The sequence below is a fragment of the Onychomys torridus genome, chromosome 13, assembly GCF_903995425.1.
Source record: "Onychomys torridus chromosome 13, mOncTor1.1, whole genome shotgun sequence".
NCBI lineage: Eukaryota > Metazoa > Chordata > Mammalia > Rodentia > Cricetidae > Onychomys > Onychomys torridus.
The window spans coordinates 43,776,120-43,801,222 of record NC_050455.1 but is presented as its reverse complement, the minus strand read 5'-3'; positions in this window follow the sequence as shown (position 1 = coordinate 43,801,222).

The following is a 25,103-nucleotide window of genomic DNA, read 5'->3' as shown; positions in this document are numbered from 1 at the left end:
TCAGACTCACCCACAGGCACCAGGAAACCAATTCAGCATTTGGGAGTCCAGGGGTTGCAGAAGCTGCTTTTGGGGTGGCTGCTGAATGCAAAACTCCTCCGGTAAATCCCTTTCTGATTCTCTGTGGGATGATGGAGGATGCTCTTCTGCTCCCAACTGGTGTTGCTCCGGGCCCTCCCTCAATCTTCCATCCTCAGTTGCTCTCCTGTAATGAACCTGGCCAACTGGTTGTCTCTCCAGCATCCGTCTGCAGCTGCTTTCTGCTGCCGTTAGCTTTATCTTCATTCTCTCCCTCGTCATTTTGATGTGTTTATGTTCCATCTTACAGCTGGACCATTAAGTCTCCTCGCATCTTACTTCAGCCATTTTAGCACATGGTGAACATCCAGAAAAGTCTCTCCAGTTTTCAACTTTTAATATATGGTCCTGAAATCCCTTAGGTAAACCTGAGAGGAAAAGGGAGTCTAGAGAATTCAAAGAATTGTATCATAATCAAGGAGCTTCATTAGCTAGATTTGAGTTTCCTGTAAGCACGTGGGTTTTCTTGTTGTTGTTTTGGGTTTTTGTTTGTGTGTGTGTGTGTGTGTGTGTGTGTGTGTGTGTGTGTGTGTGTGATATCAGATAGGAGACTATAAAATAAAACTGTATTGGAAAATAGCCAGAGAAAAGTCAAGCAGTGAAGAGTTAGAAAAGGCTCCCTTTCTGAGCCATTGATGTCTATGAAGCTAAGAATCTAATTATTTGCTTTTGAGCCTGTTGGACTACAACTTTCAAAACAATTTTCCTGGAAAACATATTTTATTACCAAGAAATTTTCATTGACTTTTTTTAAATGTTGTAGAAGTATTAAACGTGCCTTATAAACACTGTTAGCATATTTTAAATGAAATGTCACCTTGCCAAGCCACAAACTCCTTTCAGCCTTCTAGCACAGATCAGCACAGCTTGAATTCTGGGAAGCCCCACCAAGATTGTGGTCACAGATTTCCATCACGGCTAACAGCAGGCCAGCTTGGAAATAAAGCAAATATCACTTCACTTGGAGAGAAAACATGGCAGCTGAGAAAGAGAGAATTTGGCCCACATCCTGGACTTGGGTTACATGCTGAGCTGCACAGCCTAGCATTCATGTGCCCGGGAGGGTAGGAGGTTACAGGAAGTATGGGATAAACGTTCCATGATGGGAGAAAACCCTCTCAAATCTAAAGGACATTGATGTTTCCTTAAGAGCAATGCTTGCCTTCTGTTATACATTGAAGGAGTATGATGACTTTGTTTGTTTATAAGCATATGTGTGTGGGTTTGGCAGAAGGTAAATGATACAAAGGAAAGCATAGACTATACACAAATGCAAAAATAAGGACTGTTTGACTCTAATACCTTGCATGTCTACTTAGAGATGTTAACTTGTTGCTCTGGCAGCAGGAAAAATGGAGGGAAGATCTCTCCCAGAATTACCCTCCCCTATAACCAGATGTCTCCCAGTGGGGGTTCTTGCCTTCTCTTAGGCATAGATCTTGTGGGAAGAGGTTTGCATAAATGGTCCTCAGCTTGCATGCATAGCATGAGAATAATAGTAAGAAGATCCATGAGGTAAGGCTCTCAGAATAAGGAAGAAGAGGCTGAAAGAATGAAAATGGCCTCAATTGTTTGCTCTCAAGGCTTCTGCATTCCAGCCACAGGAAGAAGCAGCAGACCCAGGGAGAGGTGAATCAGAGAGAGAGCCCTGTACCAAAAGCGAACTACCAAAAATATCTGTAAAGACAATAAAAGGGTAAGTAAACCTTTCCATGAACATCTTTGGTAAACATTTTCTCCCACAATATCCTGTTTATCTCCTTCACGGTATTTATCAGAAGTTGCAATTAGATTATCCATTCTCTGGTTTACTTCATTATTTCCTGTTTCTCCACAAAAGCATCGTCGACAAGAATGACTGTCCTTCGTGCGGTCCCTTGAGTGTCTCGGTAATGGAATAAATGAGTATGTGTGCACAGCAGTGACTTTGATGCCAATAAGCTGGGGACATGTGGCTGGGGGAGGTTTGTAGCACTTAGGAGGATATGACAACTCAAAGGATCAGTTTGAGCCTGCTTGTGCAGGCCAAGGAGTTCTGAGATTGTCCTGAAAATTAGCCTTAGATGATCCATAGCAGAAAGTAATCACATCAGCCCTTCAAAGCCATAGGCCGCTTCTGTCACTGGGCTGTCCCATCAGAGACTAGCCATGTTATTAACTCAGGAACTCAAACAGTGAGGTCTGTGTTGTAGACGTCATTTCCATTTAGAAAAGCCCTTTTCTTCTAGAAATATTGCTTTACAGCCATGGTTCTAATGACTGTTGGTGAGGGAGCATGTTCCACACTGGTACAGACAGTCCCTGACTTACAATGTTATTATGATGTCATAATGGTGTATGAAAACAATCAACATTCTATAGAAGCCATTGTTTGGACTTGGAATTTTAATGTTTTCCTAGAGATATTCAGGACATTACTTACTCTGGTGAGTCAGTGGGGCAGCAGAGAACCATAGTTCCCCTGAGCCAGCTACTCAGGAAGGTAAACAACCATGTAATTGACTGTGCTATCTTATCAAGCCATGGAAACACATTGTCACTATATTACATGCATTTTCAACTTCTGATGAATCTATCAAGATATAGCCCCATCATAAACTAGAAAACATGAGTACTCCTAAACATGGACAAAGAACAAGAGCCTAGGTCAATCAGTCCTACTTCTTATTCTACTTCCTTAGCATGCTTTCTTCATCTTACCTTCAAGAGACGACAGTTTCTGCCCCAAGCCAGAAAAGTCAAAGTTCATTCAGGGTCTATATCAACACTTTCCTGGAAAAACAAAATGTTTGTATATTTCATCAATAATATGACTCAGAATCTATCTATAAAGCACGTTCTGGCCACATAGAGAACATGGAGGCCAGATAATGCTTAGGAGACACAAAACATGCAGAGATACAAGCACCCAGATTTGGGTTCTTGATTCAGGATGCTACTTTCTCCTAAGACAGAGTTGTTGAATTTTCCCCTTGAGTCTATGCCGTCCCAATACTTGAACCCCCAATTCCTCTGTTTTGTTTCAATTAGTATATAGTAAATCCTATCACTTCTACCCAAGAGAACCTGAGAAGGGTCATTCCACTTCCTTTAAACTGCAAACTAAAACAAGGAAAAGCACCTCCCCTCCAAGTCTTGGATTGGTAGCTAAGAATTAATTGCCAACTCCGAGACTGCCCTGAGAGTTAAAGTCTTCCTACCCTACACTTGCTCTTTCTATTTCCAGTCTAACTCAGCACAAAGGGCCAAAGCTCCAATGAAGAGTAAGAGGAGTCAGGAGATAAATGGCTGAAGACACAACCCTTACACATCTGCATTTATTCATTTAGCTAACTGGCTTGAGGCAGGAGCAGAATTACGTTCTACTCATGGTAACCCTTCACCCATCGAGTTCCAGCATTTTCTTCTGAGGAAGTAATTCTCCACTGATAGCCCAAACACATGCTGTGTGTTTCTTCCACAGGGAAGATTCTGCAAATGAACAATGAACAACCCAGGCTTTGTCCTTTCCTTCCCTGATTTACATTCCCCCCCTCTACTCCTAGGCACTTGCTGTTTCCCCTTTCACATGAGTACAACAGTATATTCTATATTGTCCATTTAACTCAGGAAGAATATATTATAGTAAGATATGCTATTTTTAAATGCAAGGAATAATGAATGTGTGAACAGGCGGCACTTTGAAACATTACAGCTGGCTTCATAGGTCAAAAGACAATAGTAGAAACCTTGTAAATATATCAGAGCATGAACTTTGAATAGTTACTGTCTGGCAAGCAGCTCTCCCCTCCGCACCTTGCTCCTCAGCCAGCCCATCCCCCCTCACTGACAAAGCCTCTTGTTCATGTATTTTACATGGAGGACCAGGATAATTATGATTAGCCTAAGCCAGACGGGGATGAGTACTTGCCTTGGGAAATATTTACCTAGTCTAAGGGTGATCCTGTCGTCCAACTTTATCCCAGATAAGACATGAGGAGATGCTGTGGATATCACTCTGTATAAATAAAATGCTGATTGGCCAGTAGCCAGGCAGGAAGTATAGGCGGGACAAGCAGAGAAGAGAATTCTGGGAAGTGGAAGGTGGGAGGAGAGACACCGCGCCAGCTGCTGCCATGAGAAGCAACATGTGAAGACACTGGTAAGCCACAAGCCACATGGCAAAGTATAGACTAACAGAAATGGGTTAATTTAAGATAGAAGAAGTAGATAACAAGAAGCCTGCAATGGCCATACAGTTTTTAAGCAATAAAAGTTTCTGTGTGTTTACTTGGTTGGGTCTGAGCGACTGTGGGACTGGCAGGTAAGAGAGATTTGTCCTGACCGGGCCAGGCAGGAAAACTCTAACTACAAGGAGAAGATTGCTCAGACCCTGAACAAAGGATAAAAGTCAAAAGGCATGTAGTGGGGTGGGTGTGTGCCTCTGTCCCCTCTCTTCCTGCTCAGGTGCACATGGAGTTTGACATCTGGAAGTGTGACGCACTCCAGCCCAGAAAGGCCTTTTGCATTTTGTGAGATATAATACAAATGACCTTAAGGATGGAGAAAAAAAAAAAAGTTGGACAAAGCCTAAGTCCTCTGGAACTCTTAGTAAGCAATTGTCAATGGCTGGTGCCACTGTTAATGAGACTGCTAATTTCATTCATGCAGCTGATCATGTCCTAGTGTATAAGAGATGAAATATAGATAATAACTTCCTACCTATTAGTCCTATTGTAACACTGCTACTTAAAGTGATAAGTAATAGTTAATGCACATGCAAACATGGGAAACCTATGCTATTTTCAGTACGGTGCCATAACTCTTGGTCCATAACTTCTGCTATAAGTCAACTCCACACAAACACGGAAGAGTAAAACTTGTAGGTACGACAAAGTAAGAATTCAGTTTCACAAATGCTGGAGGATACTTGATCTAGCCTCACTTTGGGCACCATTTCTCTCATGTACAGCGTTAGCATTTACAGATACGATTAAAAACAGATGAACCGAACAGAATGTGTAATGGCCCTCAGCTGAGTGTAGGAAATTAAAACAGATTTGAAAACTCTTTTGCAACACTCGGGATTTAACCCACTGAATGTGTCAGCGATTTTGGGCTCTCACAGTAAGAGATAAAAGACGCGAAGATAAAGGGATACACAAAATGAGAAAGGCTTTGGGGATATTAAGGCAATTACGAGCAATATGGAAGTAATCAGAACTTGGTCGACAGACCAAATAAGACCTTATGAAATTAATATGTGAGCCAACATTTTCAAAATGTTGCATGCCTTTAGATGACATGTGTCTACAAAAGAAATCAAGGGTTTCGTTCAGTCCACAGACATGAAACATTAGCAATGGATGAAATGCACCAGGCCTCCCTAGGCTGCAGCACAGACCGGTGTGGTGAAATTTAAAGCCTTATGCAGACAAGAGCCAAATTTTAGGGGTTGAAGCAGTGCCTTTTAATCATTTCTTCGTGAGAGATGGAATAATGAAGGAGTTGAGAGCATGCTAATGGCAAAGAGGAACAGTCACGTTTATTGTAAGCAAGTCTGCTTCAAACATTTGATATTGAGAAAGTTAACTTGGGTTTTTATTTCCGCAAATGTTCATTACTGAACCAATAAATGTGAAAGGGCATAACAAATGGGTCCAATGTCCTATCCTGAACATATGGAACTGCCTGGATGTGGGCACCATCTATTGATTAATAAGATCAAGACACCCACATTAGAGCATGCTATGTTCCCCTGGAGGCTTCCTAAGCGAGGAATAAGAGCCATAGACTTAGATAACTGTGGCTTGAAGCTATCGGCCAGTACAGATCTCATAGAGATGAAAACACAGCCAACAGATGTGACCCAAAACACACCAGGCGGCAACGTCACGGCGAGGCAGATGAGAAGCTACTCTGTGTCTGGCTAACATGGGATGGATGGGTTGGAAGCTGACAAGTTGCAATCTCAATCTCGGGCCTGCAGCTGTCACCTCCTGCGTATTTTTCTCCAGCTCCTGTGTTTGCTTTTGTAGTTCTTCAAAGGTGGCCATATCCTAAGAAGAGTAATTTAATCATATCAAAGACATTTGAACTTGTCACAAAGGCAAGGCAGGGCTGGTATTTCTGTTGCTAATGTGTCTCACTGCCTCTTCCGTTTGCTGCTTTTCCACATCCAGGAAAAGCTGGCTGAGCGCAGCAGACCTTGCCATTAAAGGGCAGCCTACCTGCTTCCTCTCTGCCCTATTCACAATCATATCACAAGGGCACCTTTTTTCCTCGGCTGAAACTTTGCCAGATGCAGGCTGTGATCCTGGCAATTAGAAGTTCCTGCTTGGGGAGGCTTTTCCTTACAGCCCCCTAACTGTGACAATCCCATTTGAAACCTGGTATTTGTACATTGCAAGAGGAACCACCAGATAGAGGAGCCACCAAGTAGCCATGTTAAGAATCTGCCAGTGAGTTGTCAGACAAAGTATCTGGAACTCTTGGATCATGTGAGCAAATCACCTTTTCTTTTAGTGCTCACGATGGAAGGAAAAGAATCCCTGAGTTATGCAATGTGTCGTGTTCAGGACATTTTCTACTACCGCTAAGTGTTGGTTCAGAAATATGTGAGCAACAAAGGCCTTCTTGGCTTTAAAGAATGCTGTTGGGAGGCAAGAGAGACAGAGGCCTGTTGTTGTCTTTCCAGAGTGTGAGTAGCAGAGATGAGTCTAAAAGGTAAGCAAGATGCCGACTGCAAATAGAAGCTCCTCTTATGCAGTCATGGCAATGTAAAGAAAGGATGGGTTGAGCTTATGATAAAATGGTACCCAGGCTGAGCTCTCATGTTAAAGATAACGTCCTCAGTATTTCCCCTAGATGGTAGCTATTAGATATCTCAGCAACAAAAGAAGATGTCACTTAAGCCTGGGTAAATGAATGCTGAGGACCAAAAACTATCACCTCTCCTAATGCTCGACACTGTGAAGGGCATCATCTTCCTTTTACCACATGTATCCCTTACAGTTTAAGGTGCACAGGATGGGGACAAGAAGTGTGATGGATGCTCATTTGTTTTAGAAAACGCATGCATGAAATTTTAAGAAAAAGTGGAAATGGAGACACATAGAGCAATGCAAAGGACTGGAAGTCATTGTGGGCATGTTGTTTTCAAAAAACACGGGAAAATATACTGTGAGCTCTTTAGGGGTAGTTAATATTTTTTTTCATAAAAAGATCCATATCCAGTCTATATCTATATCCATATAGGCTGTTTCCATAGCTAGTATAAAACCTGAATTCCAAAGAATGTGTTGCTGGAATCATAGCATACTGTTCAAAAGACTGGATGGAACTGAGCTCCTGGGTCAGACCTAGAGCCAGAGTTTTGGAAAGAGCTGGCTAGAATACAGATAGACACACCTGAAATACAGCCAATACTGAGCAAATGCATAGTGTTTCCTGTGTGTTGCTACTGATGCCTGATGTGACGCATATGACTCATTCAGTCCTCTCCATAACCTCGTAAGTAGGTGTAACTAACACCTTGCCTGTATGGATTCTGCCCATGGCCACACAACATTGAGTGGTTTTCTAATGCTGCATGACAAATCTCCAAAACACTATGGTTTCAAACCAGCAACTCATTTCTAAATTTCAGTTTGACTAAGTAATTTCAAGTCACAGTCTCTCATCAGACGTCACATATCATTTAAAATCAGTCATTGGAAGGTCTGACTTGGGCCTATAGAGACTTCTTAGAAGATGGCTGGGTCATCTTCACAGCTGGCACTTTGTTGGTGGTGATTACCAGGATGCTTAGTTCTATACACATGGGACTCTTCACAGGTGTTCACACTTGTTCCCATGCCATCCCATTGGCTTCCCTAAAAGAAAGGGCTTCGGAACAGAAAAACGGAAGTCATAATACCCTGACCCAGCCTCAGGTGCCACATAGTCCTTTCTGTCATATTGAGTTGGTCACCCAAACTTGCTCTCACTATGGGAGGGGACCACATAGAGGCACAAGTGCAAATATCTCTGAGTATAGTCCCAAGATGTCTACACGGGACTGATTCCAGGGTCCTTACCCTGCTCAGATAATCAAATTCATAGACACTCAAGCCCCATGAACAAAAAATGGCATGGTATCTGCACTCACCCTACATATCTTTTTCCGTGTTCTTTGGGTCACCCTAAGATTGCTTTATAGCCCCTAATTCAATGTAAATGCTTTATAGAGAGTTGCTCTGTACTGTATTGTTAGGGGGAAATGACAAGGAAAAAAAAATCTATACAAGTGCAGTGCAGACATTTCTTTTCCTAAAACTTTTTCCATCCACATTCGGTTGTATCCAAGAATGGAATATAGAGAAACAACTGCATCATTTAGTGACAAGCGACAGGTGCCTTTCTAGATGTTGCCTAATACTACATCATCAACAGTGATGCGGACAAAGTGTAATCCAGATCCCTGCTTATCATCTGCACTCTACAGAGTCACTTTCAGCTAGCAAGTGTGCTTAGTCACCCAGTATGACAACAAGGAGCCAGAGGGACTCAACCTTGGGAACACAGCTGACTCACTTTACAGCTTGTTCCTTGAACTCTTCAAAATCCAAATTAGAGTCAAAATCCCATCTGATTCCTCTGCCTAAAGTCGCTTTCGTTGTAGTGACATCAACAAAGTGGAAGTATCCCAGCTTTGAGTGGCTAACCGCTGTGGACTGATGGGGATCCTGGATGGAGCTGCTACAGTAAATGGACCAGGTGCCGGATGGGTGGAGAAGCAGGGACTGACCCTCGTATGTCAATCAGCTCGTAACCACTCTCACAATCACCTGAAGGATGCCAGTATTGAGAGGAAAGCTTTGTTTTGAAGTCTTACTTTTTAATTAAAATTTGTTTGCTGCCCTATGACACTGTTGTGCCTATATATCATTAAACTTAGCTTCTATCTGTCTTTTCCTGTGCAGTTCCCTTGCAATCCTTCCTCCTCTGGCTGGTGCCTTTCCTCTTCCAAACAGTCCCCTTTTGTGCCTCATGAATAAAGTTAAGCATATAAGTAAATCTAGATTGGCGTTTGAAAGAAAAGGATGTTGTGTTTTGGTTTTCCTACACCCTTTATGTCTCTTGTTCCTCACTGCCTTCATATCCTTCCCCCCCCACACACACACACATTGGCCCCCCTTCTACGTTCATGCCATATGTATTATATTTAGTAGATGATATCACCTTCTGATAGTCTATCTAGCATCTGTATATGAGAAAAAGATGGCATTTTTCTTTTGTAGTTTGGCTCATTTTGCTTCTTGTAATGATTTGTATTTATATGCATTTCCTCAAAATGAAATGATTTAATTCTCTATACCTAAATGAAATTCCACTGTATTCACTGACTACACTTTCATTATCAATTCTGATGGGCATCTAGGATGGTGCCATGTCTTCTTGTCCTTTCCCATGGTATAAGCATGCTCACAGTGTCTGCTTTCACACCACAAAAGTCGCATCACTGGGTGTGGGGTTAAGAAATGCACAGAGATAGGTTGTGTCTTATTCCTTTCAGGTGACATGGAGACATAAATCACCCTAGGAGTGACGTTGATGGTAACAGCTAGTATAATGATTAGGAAGTGCTGTGTTCTGCATATACATTCTATGTATGTTGAGTATAATTTAACTGTTTTGTTGTTTTTGTTTGTTTGTTGTGGTGTTTGTTTGTTTGTTTTTGAGACAGGGTTTCTCTGTGTAACAGTCCTGGATGTCCTGGACCAGGCTGGCCTCAATCTCATTGGGATCCACTGGCCTCTGCCTCCTAAGTGCTGGGATTAAAGGCTTGAGCCACCACTGCCCAGTGAGTGTAATTTAACTGTAAGCTATGTAATTTCTTAAGACTGATTTTATGTTTATTTTAATGTATTTATTTCTGCCTCTGTGTGAGTGTGTATGTGCATGTGAGTGCTGTTGTCCCTGAAGGCCAGAAGAGGGAGCTGGATCCCTTCAAGCTGGAGTTACAGGAGATTGTAATGAGGATTCTCTGAAAGAGCAGCAAACACTCTTAATTACTAGGCCATCTCTCCAGCACTAATTTTATTTTTAATAATGCTTGTAGATAAATACTACTTGCAAATTCCCAAGGATTTAATGACTGACTCCCACAAGCCGGCACTGCAACTTTAGCACAGCCTGAGTTAATGTACCTTCAGCTTTAAGGACAGTCAGTCCCTCCTTTCTTGGGTCATTGGTCCTTCTATTCCTGTGGTTTCCACCCATGAATGAAATAGTGATTCAGTTTAGGACAGTGAACCCAACTACAAGTAAGCTGATGAACTTGGGGAGGAAGTAAACTCCCTCTGAGAAAACAGCACATGATTTGGCTTAAAGACATGAGTCCCTAGGACTGTCACAGCATAAAAGACAAAACCATGGGGACAAAAATGACATGTTCCTGGTGCCAGAAGGGACAGGAGTATAGGGAAACTGTGAGAGACCCAAAAATGTTACAGGAACATGTCTAAGGGGTTCCTCCAGATGCTTTAATTATGGGAGAGTATATTCCCTTCCTTTAAAATGTCATTTTGAGTTGGATTTTGTTATTGAAAGAGTTCCCAGAGATATGTGATGGACTTGGTTTCATTAATAAAATTCTCTGACAGATATCAGAGGGCAGCAGGTTGTGATTCTGTATGAAAATAAGTAAGTCTTTAAGTAAACTCTAATTTTGTTCCTCTTGAATTCTCAAGGAGAAATCTCAGTTAAACATATTTTCTAGAATTTTATTTCTGCCATACATTATATGTTATTACAGAATCTTAACTTTTTTATATTACAATAATTACAGATTCAGAGACCATTGTAAGAGAGAAAACAGAAACCCCATAAAGTGTTTTGTTTATGTTTGGCTTTTCAAGATAAGAGTCACTGCAGCCCAGGCTGTCCTTGCACCTTGGCCTCCTGAGTGCTGCGGTCCCTAGTGTGTTCCACCATGTCATAACCCCTGTGGAACAATCGCTAGTTTCCATCACTGACAGTACCGTGCATGATGGTAGTGCACAAATACAGCTAAAGTGTGACTGTTAGCAAGACAACATAAAAAACTGTCCTAGTTGCTCTCTTACCGTGCAACCACAGGAGCCGACACTGTCCGGTGCCTTCATACAACGTGCAGCTTGTAAGATGACCCGCAGTGGCCTTTCCTGGGCTGTCCCACCTAAGACACAGAAGCTTGAACCAAACAAAGCTTTTTTCTTTTGTTCCCCATCATTTCTAGCCCTTTCACAATTTCTCCTGCCCAGAATATTCTTTCATTTTCTAGCGATTCTGTAGGAAGCATTTTCTGTCATCCTGGCCAGACTAGACAGCCCTGATGTTCACCTGGAGCTCTGCACTCCTGCCCTCATGAGCCACACTCTCTTCATCTTTTAGTCTTCAGGCTTTCTTTCTAAATGAGGCCCTTTGTTCCTTTCCCAGTGTCAGATTGACAGCATCTAGGCCAGCACCTGACACCCTATGGACAATTGTCCATAGATGTTTCCTAAAGGAATGAGTGAATGAATGAAGATATGCATATATACGATATATGGTTATATATATATATATAATAACTTAAAATTACATATAATAAGATATATTCTATATACAATTTATATGTGGGGTGATCTCTAAGAATAAAAATCATAAAATACTTTTGGATTTTTGCAGTGATCAAAAAGAATGCGATTAAAGTCTGTAATGAATGGTAATAATGATGAGAGAGGGAGAGAGAGACAGAGAGAGATACAGAGCAGAGAGAAACACAGACCCTACAGAGACAGTTACCATGAACAAAGGCAGAGAAAGGAAGATCTGGAAGTTTGAGTTTACTGTGTTGATATGAGATAAGGAAAGGAAGGAAGAGAAGAAGGAAGGCAGAAAGAAAGAAGAAGGACATAAACAAGGCCACATACATGATTTCAAATAACAGAAGCAGTAACCTTGACTATCAAAGATCAAGCTTATCAGGATTGTTTTTATTCTAGCATATAACTTTGCAAGTCAAGATTAGGCTCTTGACCGAGTCCCAGCACAGAGTTCAGGTTAAAATTACTTAAAGACTGTGAGATGACTTCAGAACCGTGTTCTGCTTTGAAAGGCCAAGTGTGAAGAGCAGATTCCAAAGTGCACGGTAGGGATCTGACTCTGACACTGTGGGACCCAGAAGTCCCCCATCTTCTCCTTAAAATTGAAGCCCAGGACAAAATATGTGATAAGGAACCCAAAGAGGTTTGCCCATGCCACAAGAGACCTGAACTCCCGTGAGTCCCAAGACATTAGTGATGCTCACACAAAAGACTTGTCCTTACCACATCCCCATGTTACTAGAACAGACATGAGAATGTTGCTAATCATCACTTAGAAATTTTCCCTACCACACCAAGATATGGGAGGAGCAGAGCAGAGGTGTTATGACTATACAAATGCAGATACACAGACAGAGGTGTCTGACATTATAAAAGAAGGAGTAGATAGAGAAGGCCTACCACACATGCTCTCCTTGAGTTGTTCACCAGGCTAACAGGGACGTGTTTCATCTTTCCCTCTGTCCCCCATAGGAACAAGGAATTGGCTAAGAAGTTTGTAGAAGTAGGAACCAAATGAATGTTTGGGTCAAGGAAGACCAAAAGTGAACTTCATAGACCAATTAAAAAAAAAAAAAAATGTAGCCATAGCACTTTAGCTTATTGGATCTGAAAGAATAAGAACAAAGAAATAGTTGCCGCAGGTATCATTTAGTGAAAGACTCATCACTGGTCAAAACTTTCAGAATAAGGTGCAGTGAAGTACTTGACTTTAAATGAGACATCTATATCACACACGCACACACACACACACACACACACACACACACACACATCCTTCAAGGTTCAGGAAACATTGTGGAAGACTGGTCAGAAAGCATGTAACAGCCAAAAGATGCAGAGATATTCAGACAGAAAAGTCTTCTCATGAACTCCTTGCAGCTGGGTTCTCATGGCTACCTGGGAAAGAACTTCATAAGAATGGGCCTTGAATATTTCATCCTAGGGGAGGGGAAGGGCACTCATGAAGCCCCATCTAGCTGTGGAGCCATGATCAGTTAAGAGTTGCTAGTGGGGGATAGCATCATTTTCTTCAGTGGTGTAGCCATTGATAAGTTGCCATGCTCCAGGAAATAACCTCCCAACCATGTTCATGCAGGTAGCCATATTTAAACCCATTGGGTCACACACAAAAGAAGACATGAAAGTGGAGAGGGACTGGTCAGGGGGAGGAGCTTCCATGAGAGACAGAGGAGATGAGAGAGGAGGAGGAGGTTGAAAATGACTAAAGCTAATTATATGCATGCATGAAACTGTCAAAGAACAAAAACAAGTACAAAAAAGATTAGAAATAGTATTTTGGTACACTGCTTTACATGTATTTGTTTATCAGCATTTTTGCTTATTTATTTTCATTCACAACTAAAAATATTTAAAATGCTAATGCTCATCTTTGTGGTATATCCTGTGATCTTTCTTTCTCTCTTTCTTTCTTTCTTCCTTAAGAGAAAATGAATATGTTTATGAGTGGAACATTCTGAGGTTGGATGTCAATGACCAAAACTGCACCACAACTCTTCCCCAAGGAGACATGAGCCCGTGGCAGCTAAAAAGAAGGTAAGGAGAAGGCAATGTTGAACTGATCAATATTTACCCAAAGGAATTAGACTTTCTTGATTGCATGTATGCTTGCTTGAGTGTGTGTGTGTGTGTGTGTGTGTGTGTGTGTGTGTGTGTGTGTTACTCTGGGCTGAAAGCAGGACTTTGTGCATACTAGGCAGAGGTTTAACCACTGAGCTGGATCCCTAGCCCCATTTTAACTTTTTGTTTTGAAATAACACATGATTTACCTTATTTATTTTACAATATTATTAATTTTATTTTGTCAAGAGAGGATAGGGAACAAAAGTCCAACTTAAGGTTACTCAAAAAAAAATTTTCTGCCACACATTTCTGCCTCAGTTACATCATGTATGAAAGGTGTCCCTACCATGACAGTTGTGCTTTGATAGAGCTACACATGTCACTTCCCTGTGTAGCTAGCCTTTGTAGTTGTGCAAATGTGAAAGATGTGTACTTCCAGAGAGAACAGGAATCAGTGCTCTAATTTCTGCTCCCCATCCAAACAGCTAACTTTTCACCTTAAATAGTCATGCCTATATTTATATAAATAGAAGCGTCATGTGAAAAGAGTCTAAAGTATTTCTTGAGTTGTCCTTCTCTCTACTCAAAGTTATAAATATTACAGATGTGCTAATTTTTGTTACAGCATCATGTAAAGAGCTGTAATTGTCATGTAACTCCACAATGGTAATGATTAATTCTATGTAAATCAGAGCATATAACTAGAGTGATATTGGAACATCACCAAAGCACATATGTAGTCATCATGTGACATACGTGTCATTGTGTTCTGTAGCTTTTAGGGGATACGTGTGTGACATCATTGTTGAAGGCATACAGCACCAATATAATCAAATAGTTCCCAGCACTGAAACATAGGATGGCTTTAGAGATGATCCAGCCCAACAATATTGTTATACAAATGAGGGGACTGAGGTCCACAGAAGTCAAATGATTCGCCCAACCACATTGTCCATGAATGCTGTGCTCAAATGAGACCCCAGGGTAGTAACACTCTGATCATTTTAATTAATTCCATGAATATGCTTTAAAATTGGTGTGTCAGTTAAGATACTTTTAACAGCAAGTAGATGGAAACAGAATTGAAAATGGTTTATGAGAGGGCCAGGCAAATATGACAGGCCCTGAATAACCGAGTTAAAAACTAGGCCTTGGCCAACCCCTCCCCAATAGGTCATAGCCAAGTAAGGACAAGGCCTGGACAGGCCTGCCCCAAAACGGAAAAGCTATAGTCTTAGCCAGCCATTGCTAGCCTTAGCCAATTAGGAATGTAATAACATAATTGCCACTTGCATAAGCCAATGGTAGGAAAATGCCCAAATGATCTAACTGCCCTAGGAACTCCCCTTAGCTTTTCTTGAAAGGAGATTACACATGTCTCTCAGGGTCATCATCATTTTGCACAAGTGAGAGACCCCACATGCATGTGGTATAATAAACGCTCTTGTTGATTGCATCATGACTGGTGGTCTTTTGAGGACTTCTCATGGACCCTAATGGTTTACAGAATATGGAAAATTTATTACAGGATATCCATATACAAGTAGGAACCATGAAAGAAATTCTAGGCACACTTAATTCAATGGTTAAATTGTATAATCAATGACTCATATTTCCTCCTACCTTTTTGTTCCTTCACCCCCAGCCTGTCCTCAGGCTGACTACCCTTATAGTAAGGAGACACAACAACATTCCTAGAAAACCATAACCAGCAGCCAAAGAAGGCCAATTCTCTCTAAATGTCATTTTATGTGAACAAAGACCTTTTGGCTCACATTCTCACTGACCTGCAAAACTGCATCCTTTGCTCAAGAACTTGGTTGTGAGGTGCTGAGCTAGCCTGCATCCTTTAGGATGTGACTGTTTGGAATTAAGCATCAAGGAAAAAAGGAGAAATAACAAGAAAGCTCATACCTGAGCATGCTTTTGGTTATGAATCAAAGGAGAGCAGCATAGAAGATTCTCATGGCTTAATTATAATTCCTTGTTAAGAAGTGTTTTTACTAATCAAGAACCAGTCTGGCATATGCCAGCAATGACCTCACTTCTCGGTGACCCATTTTCTATCTAAGTCACTTTTCTTGCTGCTGGCATCAATACCTGACAAGAAACAACTTGAGGCAGGAAGGGTTTGTTTGGGCTTACAGTGTGAGGGGATACAGTCCATGGTGGGAAAGAAGACATGGGAGCAGGAAAGTGAGAGATTACTGGCCACATTGCAGCCACAGAGAGAAAACAGAGAGAGATGGCATGCTAGTGCTCTGCCCCTTTCCAACCTTTTATCCAATCAGGACCCCAATCCATGGAATGATGCTGCCCACATTCAAGGGGAATCTTCCATTCCCAATCAAAACTCTCTAGGAACACTATCATAGACACATCCATAGTATAAACCCAAGTTATTACACATAGACTTTATTAGAAATAGCTCAAATGCAGTTTGTATTTAGGAATACAAACACACAAGTGTGTATGTGTGTGTGTGTGTGTGTGTGTGTGTGTGTGTGTGTGTGTGTGTGCATGTGTGTATGCATATGAGTGTATATATGTGTGTGTGTTAAATAATAATAAAAGAGGCCTTGAGTTTTGAAGAGAGGAAGGAGAGGTACATGGGAGGGTTTGGAGGGAAGAAAGACAAAGGGGGCAGAATGTAATTATAATCTCAAAAAATAAAATAATGTTTAAAAACTCTTAAAAACAGTTCAAACGAAAAGGTACAGTGTGTTCAATTGCTTATAACTTCATCAACAAGGTGTGTTATGGTTTGTTTTCCCTAAACAACAATTTGCTTAGGCACAAACAACCTCATTCCACAGGGGCCACTGTTATTAATTCAGATGAGTAAATGGAGAACCAAAGAAATCCACCTAAAGTGTGGTCTTTAGACCAGTACTCACACTCCCTGAAATATTTAAAATGCTCAGTTCTAGGCTTTGTCTCAGCTCCATTTAATCAGAATCTCTGGGAATGGGGTCCAGTCACCATAAATATCAGGAAGATGGTGAGGAGGAAGCCATTTAGCCAAAGGCTGTGATCTGGTTCCTCTGGCATGGACATGAAATTAGACATTTGGTACCAGGATTTGAAAGGTTTGGAAGATTAGAATCCACATATAAACAAGGCCCTTGATTTCAGTTGACAAAACAACTTCTCAGTAGACTTTTATATTCAAACGATCTAGAGCAGAATTAGATGCGGGCAATGAATCCTGAGATAGCTGAGAGCCACTTGAAAGAATATGTTTGTAATGATCAGAGGCACACACAGCACCACATACTTGAAATTGTATTGCTTTGTGTTACAAGGAGCTTATTCTTCCCATAATGGCATCTCAATAGAGTGTGGGTGGGCTGGATAGCTCCCAGGGCATTAAAACAGCAAAGACATAAAATCATTGTTTTATTTTCTGTAGCTCCTCTGGATAGCTTGAGGGAAATGATGTGCCTACTCTACAATTGATGGTAACTGCAAATTCCTCAGAAATGAATGGAGGAATGGTATGACATCATAAAAGAAGAAGGGACAAGGTTCAGGTCCATTTTTTGCAGATGTCTCCTCTGTGAGTTACATGGTTATTTTTGATCGAAGTTTTATGTCCCTTCTTTTTTTTCTGTTCTTTCCATTTTCTTACTAAAACTACAAGGAAACCTCTTTTCAATAGTTAATGCCACATGGAACAATGGCACATTAAGAGTTTAGATATGAGCACCAGGAAACCATTTAGGATTTCACTCCATCATGTATTCATCTGCTTATAGAAATACCAATATGATGTCTGTTCAGGGGGATCAGCCACAGACTGGTCTTGGCTTCTCCATATTTACTATTAGGGACCCTGAGTTGATTGTACAATATGTCTTAACCTCTGTGAAACTCAGGATTTGACGCTAGATAGCACACTGTGTAGGTCTGTTACTAGTGTGGGCGAGGCAGATATGTTCCTAAGATCTGTAGCTCTTGAAAAATTCTCAGAATACTTCTAACAAAAATGTTAAGTGTTAGAGCAAACTCTGTATATTATTCACAATATCCTAAGAACTAGAATAAGCTGAAGTTGATTTTGTAAAGTGTGTGTGTGTGTGTGTGTGTGTGTGTGTGTGTGTGTGTATGTGAGTATGAGTGTTTAGCCTGCATGTATGTCTGTGTACCATGAGTATGACTGATGCCCTTGGAGGCCAGAAAAACATATCAAATTCCCTGAAATGAAAGTTACAGATAGCTGTAAGTCATCATGTGGGTGCTGGGAAAGAAACCCAGTGCTCCAGAAGATCAGCCAGTGCTCTTAACCACTGAGCCATCTCAGTAGCCCCAACAACTGAAGTTAAATAAATATGTTAAACAACCAAATTAGCTTATCTGAAATGACTTGTTTTTGAGACTACATACTAGATTCATCTTTTTATATGCCTTAATTAAATAAAAGCAGAATCACAGATGTTCTTTGCAGTTATAAGTATAGATGCATTTCTTTATGCCAAGTGTTTTCTAAACATGGTATATTAATTGCTTCTAGAAATTGTAGCAGTTGTAACATATTTCATTTCATGAAGACCCAAACTGGAAAAGATTACCAAAATAACACTAATTGAAAGTGTATTTGTGGGGCTGGAGAGATAGATGATGGCTCAGTGATTACGAGAGTTTATTGCTTTTTCAGGGGACCTCAATTTGGTCTCCAGTACCCACAATAGTTGGCTTACAATCACCTATAACTCCAACACCAAAGGGAATCCAATGCCTTTGTAGTCTATGGGCATCTGTGTTAGAAGTATTACACACACACACACACACACACACACACACACACACACACACACACGAAAATAAAATGACTCTTTTAAGTGCATCTGTACCTTTAACACAGGCTGGCACTGGGTGAACTTTTGTAGCTCAGATCTATGTGGCTATCTGGTTAGAGTACTCTGAGACTGTAGGCTCTACTTCATTTCTGGTTTATTTCCCTATCCAGCCTGGCAAACTTATCTTGTCTATCCCCTGGGAAGAAAAAAGGAAGAAGGATTTCAGATGGCACCATGGCTACAGCTGAAGTGCCAGCTCTTAAGAGCTGACCTTAGAACTTTTACAGTCACTCAGGAATCTGAGTTTGTAGATTTAGGGGCAGGATATGTTAGAGACAAAACCAGGGTGTTTCTTTTTCACAGTGAACTAGAGGGTTATTGTAAATGCTTAACAATGGTCACCATGAGTTCTCAAGAAACGTGCCTCAGGGAGGGATGAGGTCAGCATCATTACAAGACAATGGTGGACACTAATAACTTCTATTCAGAGTAGAAACTATGCCAGGCATGTTGGCACACACTGATCCCAACACTTTGGTAATGGAAGCAGGGGGTCCAAGAGTCTGAATCCAGTCTGTGCTACATACCACGTTCCAGACTAGCCTGAAAAGTAAGACCTTGTCTTAAACAAAACAAAAACAACAAAAATTACTATGACCTTGCCTTTTGGACTTAAGCTATTTAAATACATGACTTAATCTTCACTTTTTTTTTTTTTTTTCTTTTTGAGACAAGGTTTCTCTGTGTAACAGTCTTGGCTGTCCTGGAACTCTTAGACCAGGCTGGCCTCAAACTCAAGATCTAATGACCATTAAGTGTGGCTTGGGAAACACAATCTAGTTTCATGTTTAAAAGCACAGGGAGGTATGTGTGCTCCAGTAAAAAGCTACCTTTGAGATTCCAGATGGTTCCCCCCAGGGTTCTCTGATAAAATTCCACAGAAGCTATGCACATTGTGTCCCATGGGTAGGCAACTGACCTCCCTCCCTAACTTCCTGCCTTCCATTTACCCATACATTTCAAATATCCTATCTATAAATAGATGCATTCATTCTCAAGTTTCTATCAGCCAACTATAAAATCTGCCTAGTTCCAGGGGTGCTTAATGCTCATGTTATGTCTGTATGACAAGCATGAGTTTATCTTTTTCTTAAGAAGCCCATCTTTTCATAGAATTTAATAATTTTCTCAGCTACAAGCATTCTAAGTGATGCTGAAAAAAATGCTCAGAGTTCCTTTCTGAATTCCAAAGGTAAACGAACTGCTTGAAGGAGAGGCACAGGCATTTGTTTAACCTGGCTGGTTCAACGACTTTTCCCATTTCGTGGTCTTTCATGGTTGGGTGAAATCCATCGGAATATCTTCCACATATTACCTGCAGAATTCAGAGAAGTCACACATTGGATTTCCCACTTCAAACACTTCACACACTCTTTCTTATTTGATGTACATTCCACACTTCATGCCATTGTATATTGATTACACTTCGTGTCAGGAATTCAATCTCAGATTGAATGGGCTCTCTTTACTCTCCGAGGTTTTCTCCTAATGAGACTCACTACAGTCCGGGTAAGCTAGTTTGTGTTATCCTTCTCATGCTGAATTCTTCTCCATAGCTGCCTCTGCACAGGACTCAACGCACAGCACTTAGTACACAGTCATCACTCAAGACTTACGATCAGACTGATAAATGTTAACATCTTGCTATGTCTTAAATGTGTATCTTCCAAGGTGCCATTCTGGAAACAGAAAGCCTGGTACCTCACCAAACACCAAACTCTCCACCACCTTGAACTTCCAGCCTGCAGAAGGAGAGAAAAAATAGCCTTCTATTTCCCATAAATTGCTGAATCTATGACATGACATTATAGCGGATCAGAAGACTAAATAGACTGCTTGCTCCCCTTCTGTTTTTATGCCACCTCAGTTATTACATTAGTGACTGTGATCATTTCAAGAATGTAGCACCTGAGGTCTTGAGTTTACAAATAAAATCGAGGACTCTTATTTCATGTAAAAAACTAAAACATGTATAACAAATCAAAATATTGTTAGTGGCGAATCTTATTTGTCCCAGTTACTTTGAGTATTTAAGAATTATTAAATCTGTGAAATGCTTATATCTTGACATTTATAAAGAAGTATTGACCTGTGGGGCCCTCCTCCAACAATAGTTTAGGAAGAGAAAGGGAAGCAAAATAAGAAAGAGTCCGATGGTTCACTTTTCTAAGAGTCACGCCTTCTAGAGTCCAAGTTCCAAAGCAGCATGCCTGTGAGGAGACCTAGCTAGAAACCTGGCAGCTTGCACCTCCCCTGCAGGAAACCAGGGAGTGAACCTGAGTGCCTTGGTCACCCTTATGCTTCTGTTTATAGAAAGTGTATGGAAGTCAGAGGACCACACAGAGCAAGGCTGCAATGTGTCTTCCACTCTGGGGCTGAAGCATAGCTGGTGGTTCTCAAGCTGTCTCAACCCCCTTACTGTAGCATACCGGATATCCTGCCTATCAAATATTTACATTACGATTTTTAACAGTAGCAAAATTGCAGTTATGAAGTAAAGATGAGATAATTTTATAGTTGGGGGGGGGTCACCACAACATGAGGAACTGTTTTAAAGGGTGACAGCATTAGGGTGGTAAACAGAAAAAAAAAATCTACTGTATCGACACAGAAGTCAGACTAGTCTGGATCTTTCTTTTCTCACATCGTGATTTTCAACATCATTATCTTTTGCAGATACAGGACCTAGAGAAAACGTGCAGCTAGTCTTTAGTTAGTTGCTCAGCACAGATTCAAAAGCTGATAAATTAAACAGATCTTTACTCTGATCCAGAGAAGTAGTAAATGTTAGCAAATGGAACAGATACATCCAAAGCATTACTCATCACGTCTCAGCCACATGTGAGAGAGAGGATGGTGTACAAATTCAAGTTCACAAGGAAGAACCCACAACAAGTTCGCTCCCCAAGCAAAGATCAGTGGCCTCCCAAAGATCCAATTCACACTGTCTTCAGCTGCAATCACTAGTTTCGGTGGGTCAGAGTCTTACAGAAAAGCTGGGGCCATTTCAGAAGTAGGATGGATCTCATCTTCCTCTTTATTACTGATGGGTAAAATTGTCTCAGCTTCACCAGACCTGCACAGACAAGGCAGGAGAGAGCAACTTCAGAGGCCTGACTTAAAGCTATGTCCTTATAAAGCTGGAAGAGGGCAAGCATCATAAGACAATTCTCCATCCACGCAGCAGTGGACCGTCTGTTCTCTTTGTTCCGATGTGCAAATCTGTGTAAATACAAAGCGGGAGGTCCCACCTCTACATCTTGCCTCTCACTAAAATACACCACTATTTTTCCAACTGAAAATGGAAGTTTAACACTCATTTGTAAGCTCCTTGGCTGTGCTTAAGTTAGATGGGGGCTGGCGAGAAGGCTCAACAGGTGAGGGTCCTTGCCACAGGGCCTGGTGACCTGCGTTTGATACTCAGGATGGACTTGATAGACGGAAAGAACTGGCTTTTGGCTGGAGAGTAAAGTCCTCCAGAGAGGACAAGCTGGAAAGAAGAGCAACCCTAACCGAGGGAGGAGAAGGTAAGGACATCCAGCGTAGAAAAACCAGTCCCAAACCAGGTGTGAAAAGCGTAAAAAAAAGGGATTCCAATCTGCCAGAGCTAGTGAGGACATCTTCAGATACACAAAGCAGAATGAGAAGATGCATGATGTCCCCCACAAAAATCTATCTCAATAGGGAAAGAAACCCCATCTAGCACCGTTAGGCATAGCAAGCCAGGTGGCTCTCTGAGAGATTTAGTGACAGAAAATAAGAAATATGAATGAGAAAAGTCAGCATCCCGAGGGGTGGGCACCTGACACTCATGTTCAGGGAAACAACGTAACAATTAAACAAGCTGTACAATGTGCATGGCTATCTGCCTTCTCACTGGACCAGGAGGAGACCCAGGAAACTTGCCAAGACTTGAAATTTTGTTTCTATGAGCTCAACTTGGGCAAGATCGGTAGTGTCAAGTGCTGAGGAACGAAAACCTGAGGATGACTAAAGAGACCTGAAGAGAATCCATTCCCAGTTAAGACTCAAACCAGGAGTCATGCAGAGGGGCATTGAGGCCTCAGTCCTGTGTGCTGGTTTGCAGAGGCATCTTGCAATTGCTATCTCTCCAGAGGCTTTCCCATCTGTGCATTGCATTAGCTATACTGCTAGGCTCACATCTGAGGTAACCCAACGTTTGCACACCACTTTCAAAATGTGTTGACAACTCTTAAGAAAAGTCCCAGTTGCTCACATACAGATGGGAGCTCTGTTTGCAAGGTACTTTTGTTCACAGAGGCCATAATCAAAACTTGGCAAATCCCAGCACTCCACAAATATTGCCATTCTGGGAAGAATCCCCAAAGCATGCTTTCAAGCCGTATGCAATGTCAAAGACTCAACTGCAATGAAAGGGTTTGGGACATTTCGTTGACTATAATCCAACAAAATACATATACCCATGTCCAGGCATGTAGGAAAGTGAGGAACTCATCAAACAAGCCATTCTTGAAGTGATGACTCTTCAAAATGAACTTTCCCATTAAGAATGTCAAAAATATACAGAATCAAAATCATAAGGCCATAAATCCCTACAGCCCCAGATCCAACAAATAATCAAGACTGTTATACTTACTTTGTTTATTCTTTTTTTCCTCCTTTGCTGAAGTTGGTGACATGTTTTTGACACTGAATCCAAAGTCAACATCTGTCAATATTTAGAACTGGTTCATGTTCCTTTGAATGGTCCTTTCAAGAACCCACTTTGGTGTTTTGATTGGTTCACGTACCTGGAATCCCTGGCAGCAGGAGTTGAGTGTCTGCCTTGGGAGAGGCTCAGGGTACTTGAAATTCTTCTGCCTTCAGCTCTTAAAAGTGTCAGAACAATCCAGGAAAAGCCAAACAGACATTCTTCTAGATTTCTTTTATCCTCTCGTAGACATAGCTTGCCTGTGGCAGGCACATGGAGTGCAATCTAGCCAAGTGTGTAGATAATAATATACCAGCATATTGGTACTTAATTTTTTTCTGCTTAACAGCATTTGCCCTCTGCCACTTTCTTCCGAGGCAATATTGTGTCGTTTTAATAATGTTAAATTAGAACAGTAAAAGATATTGCTCATTATTTTTTATTTTGTTTACATATCATTAGAACCATGCCCTGTGCCCAAAGAAAAAAGAAAGGCGGTTAAAAAAAAAAAAAAAAAAAAAACTCAGTTAGAAACCACAGATGTAACCACGGTGTGAAACACGATATTCCTCTGCTCCTTCTGAAGGCTCAGTACCTCCAGCAGCATGCACAGTCACTGTCTCTGGAGGGCTTCCTCCATCCTCCTGAGTATCTACTGGTACTGCTGAGGATGAGGGCTGTCATCAGCTCTAGTCTGGCTTCCTCATTCATGGCTGTAGCTCAGCTTTCAAACTTGCCCTGAGTCAGAGCTTAGCATGCAGTTTTAACCTGGGGACTATTAATGTGCCTTTGCACACGGGCCAGGATCAAGTGGGTTTATGTATTCCCCCCACCCCTTGGTAATAACAATGTCATTAACACTCGAGTCTTACTTGTGCCAATCATAGAATTTATGCAATGTCTCTTCTTTAGAGAGGAAACTTCTAAGACCAGAAAATTAGAGACTTTAGAAAATAAATTACAGAGGGGGAAAGGGCGAGAGGTTGTCGGGGAGGGAGAGAGGGGACGGGCTTTGAGAACTTGTAAGCAACTCTTTCTCCATCTATTTCACTATGTCTGTTTACCATAAGAGCTCTTTGAAATTTGGTATAAGGACATTAAATAACCACAATTGAGACAAACATTCTATAAGGCACTATTATGGGCTGCCTCTAATGTGGTAATAGATGTCATTTTTAAAATGCGTCCACACAGTCAGGATGAAAGACGGCGACTCTTGGCACATTGGTCGCAGACCATTGAATATTACAACTCTTTCTCCTCCTGATGCCTCCCATCCGCACGGTGTTGGCATCGGATTCCTGCAGGATCAAAGAAAGCTCCCATTCAGAAAACTTCTGTTTAGGATGAAAGCAGCAATAAATCTACATCACTAAAGATGTGCTTGCCTCCAGTGTGGGGAAGGAAAAAAAAATGAGAACTTTCAAATAGTCTTGCCTGAAATGTGAATTTAAGTTCACGTGTGCTCAACTTCTACAATCTACGGTCTCTTTTGGTCAAATGAGGATTTTATTACTCCACAGTCACAAAAGGCAAATGTTTTTATATGAAGTAAGGACCAGAATCAGTGCACAGCACACTGAAAGTGCTTACTAAATGTCAATTTTAGCTGTTCAAGAGTATTAAACAGTCACTGGGTTTCCATTTCATTGGAAATTGTCTCTTATCTATTAGCGACATTGCCTCCACTTCCTGGCCCTGAAATAGATTGGACTTTGTTGTTGTTGTTGTTTATTTGGTTGGCTGTTTTGGTGTGTGTGGGGGGGGGGTTGTTTGATTGGTTAGATGGTTGTCTCTTTGTCTTGGTTTAGTTTGATTTGGTTT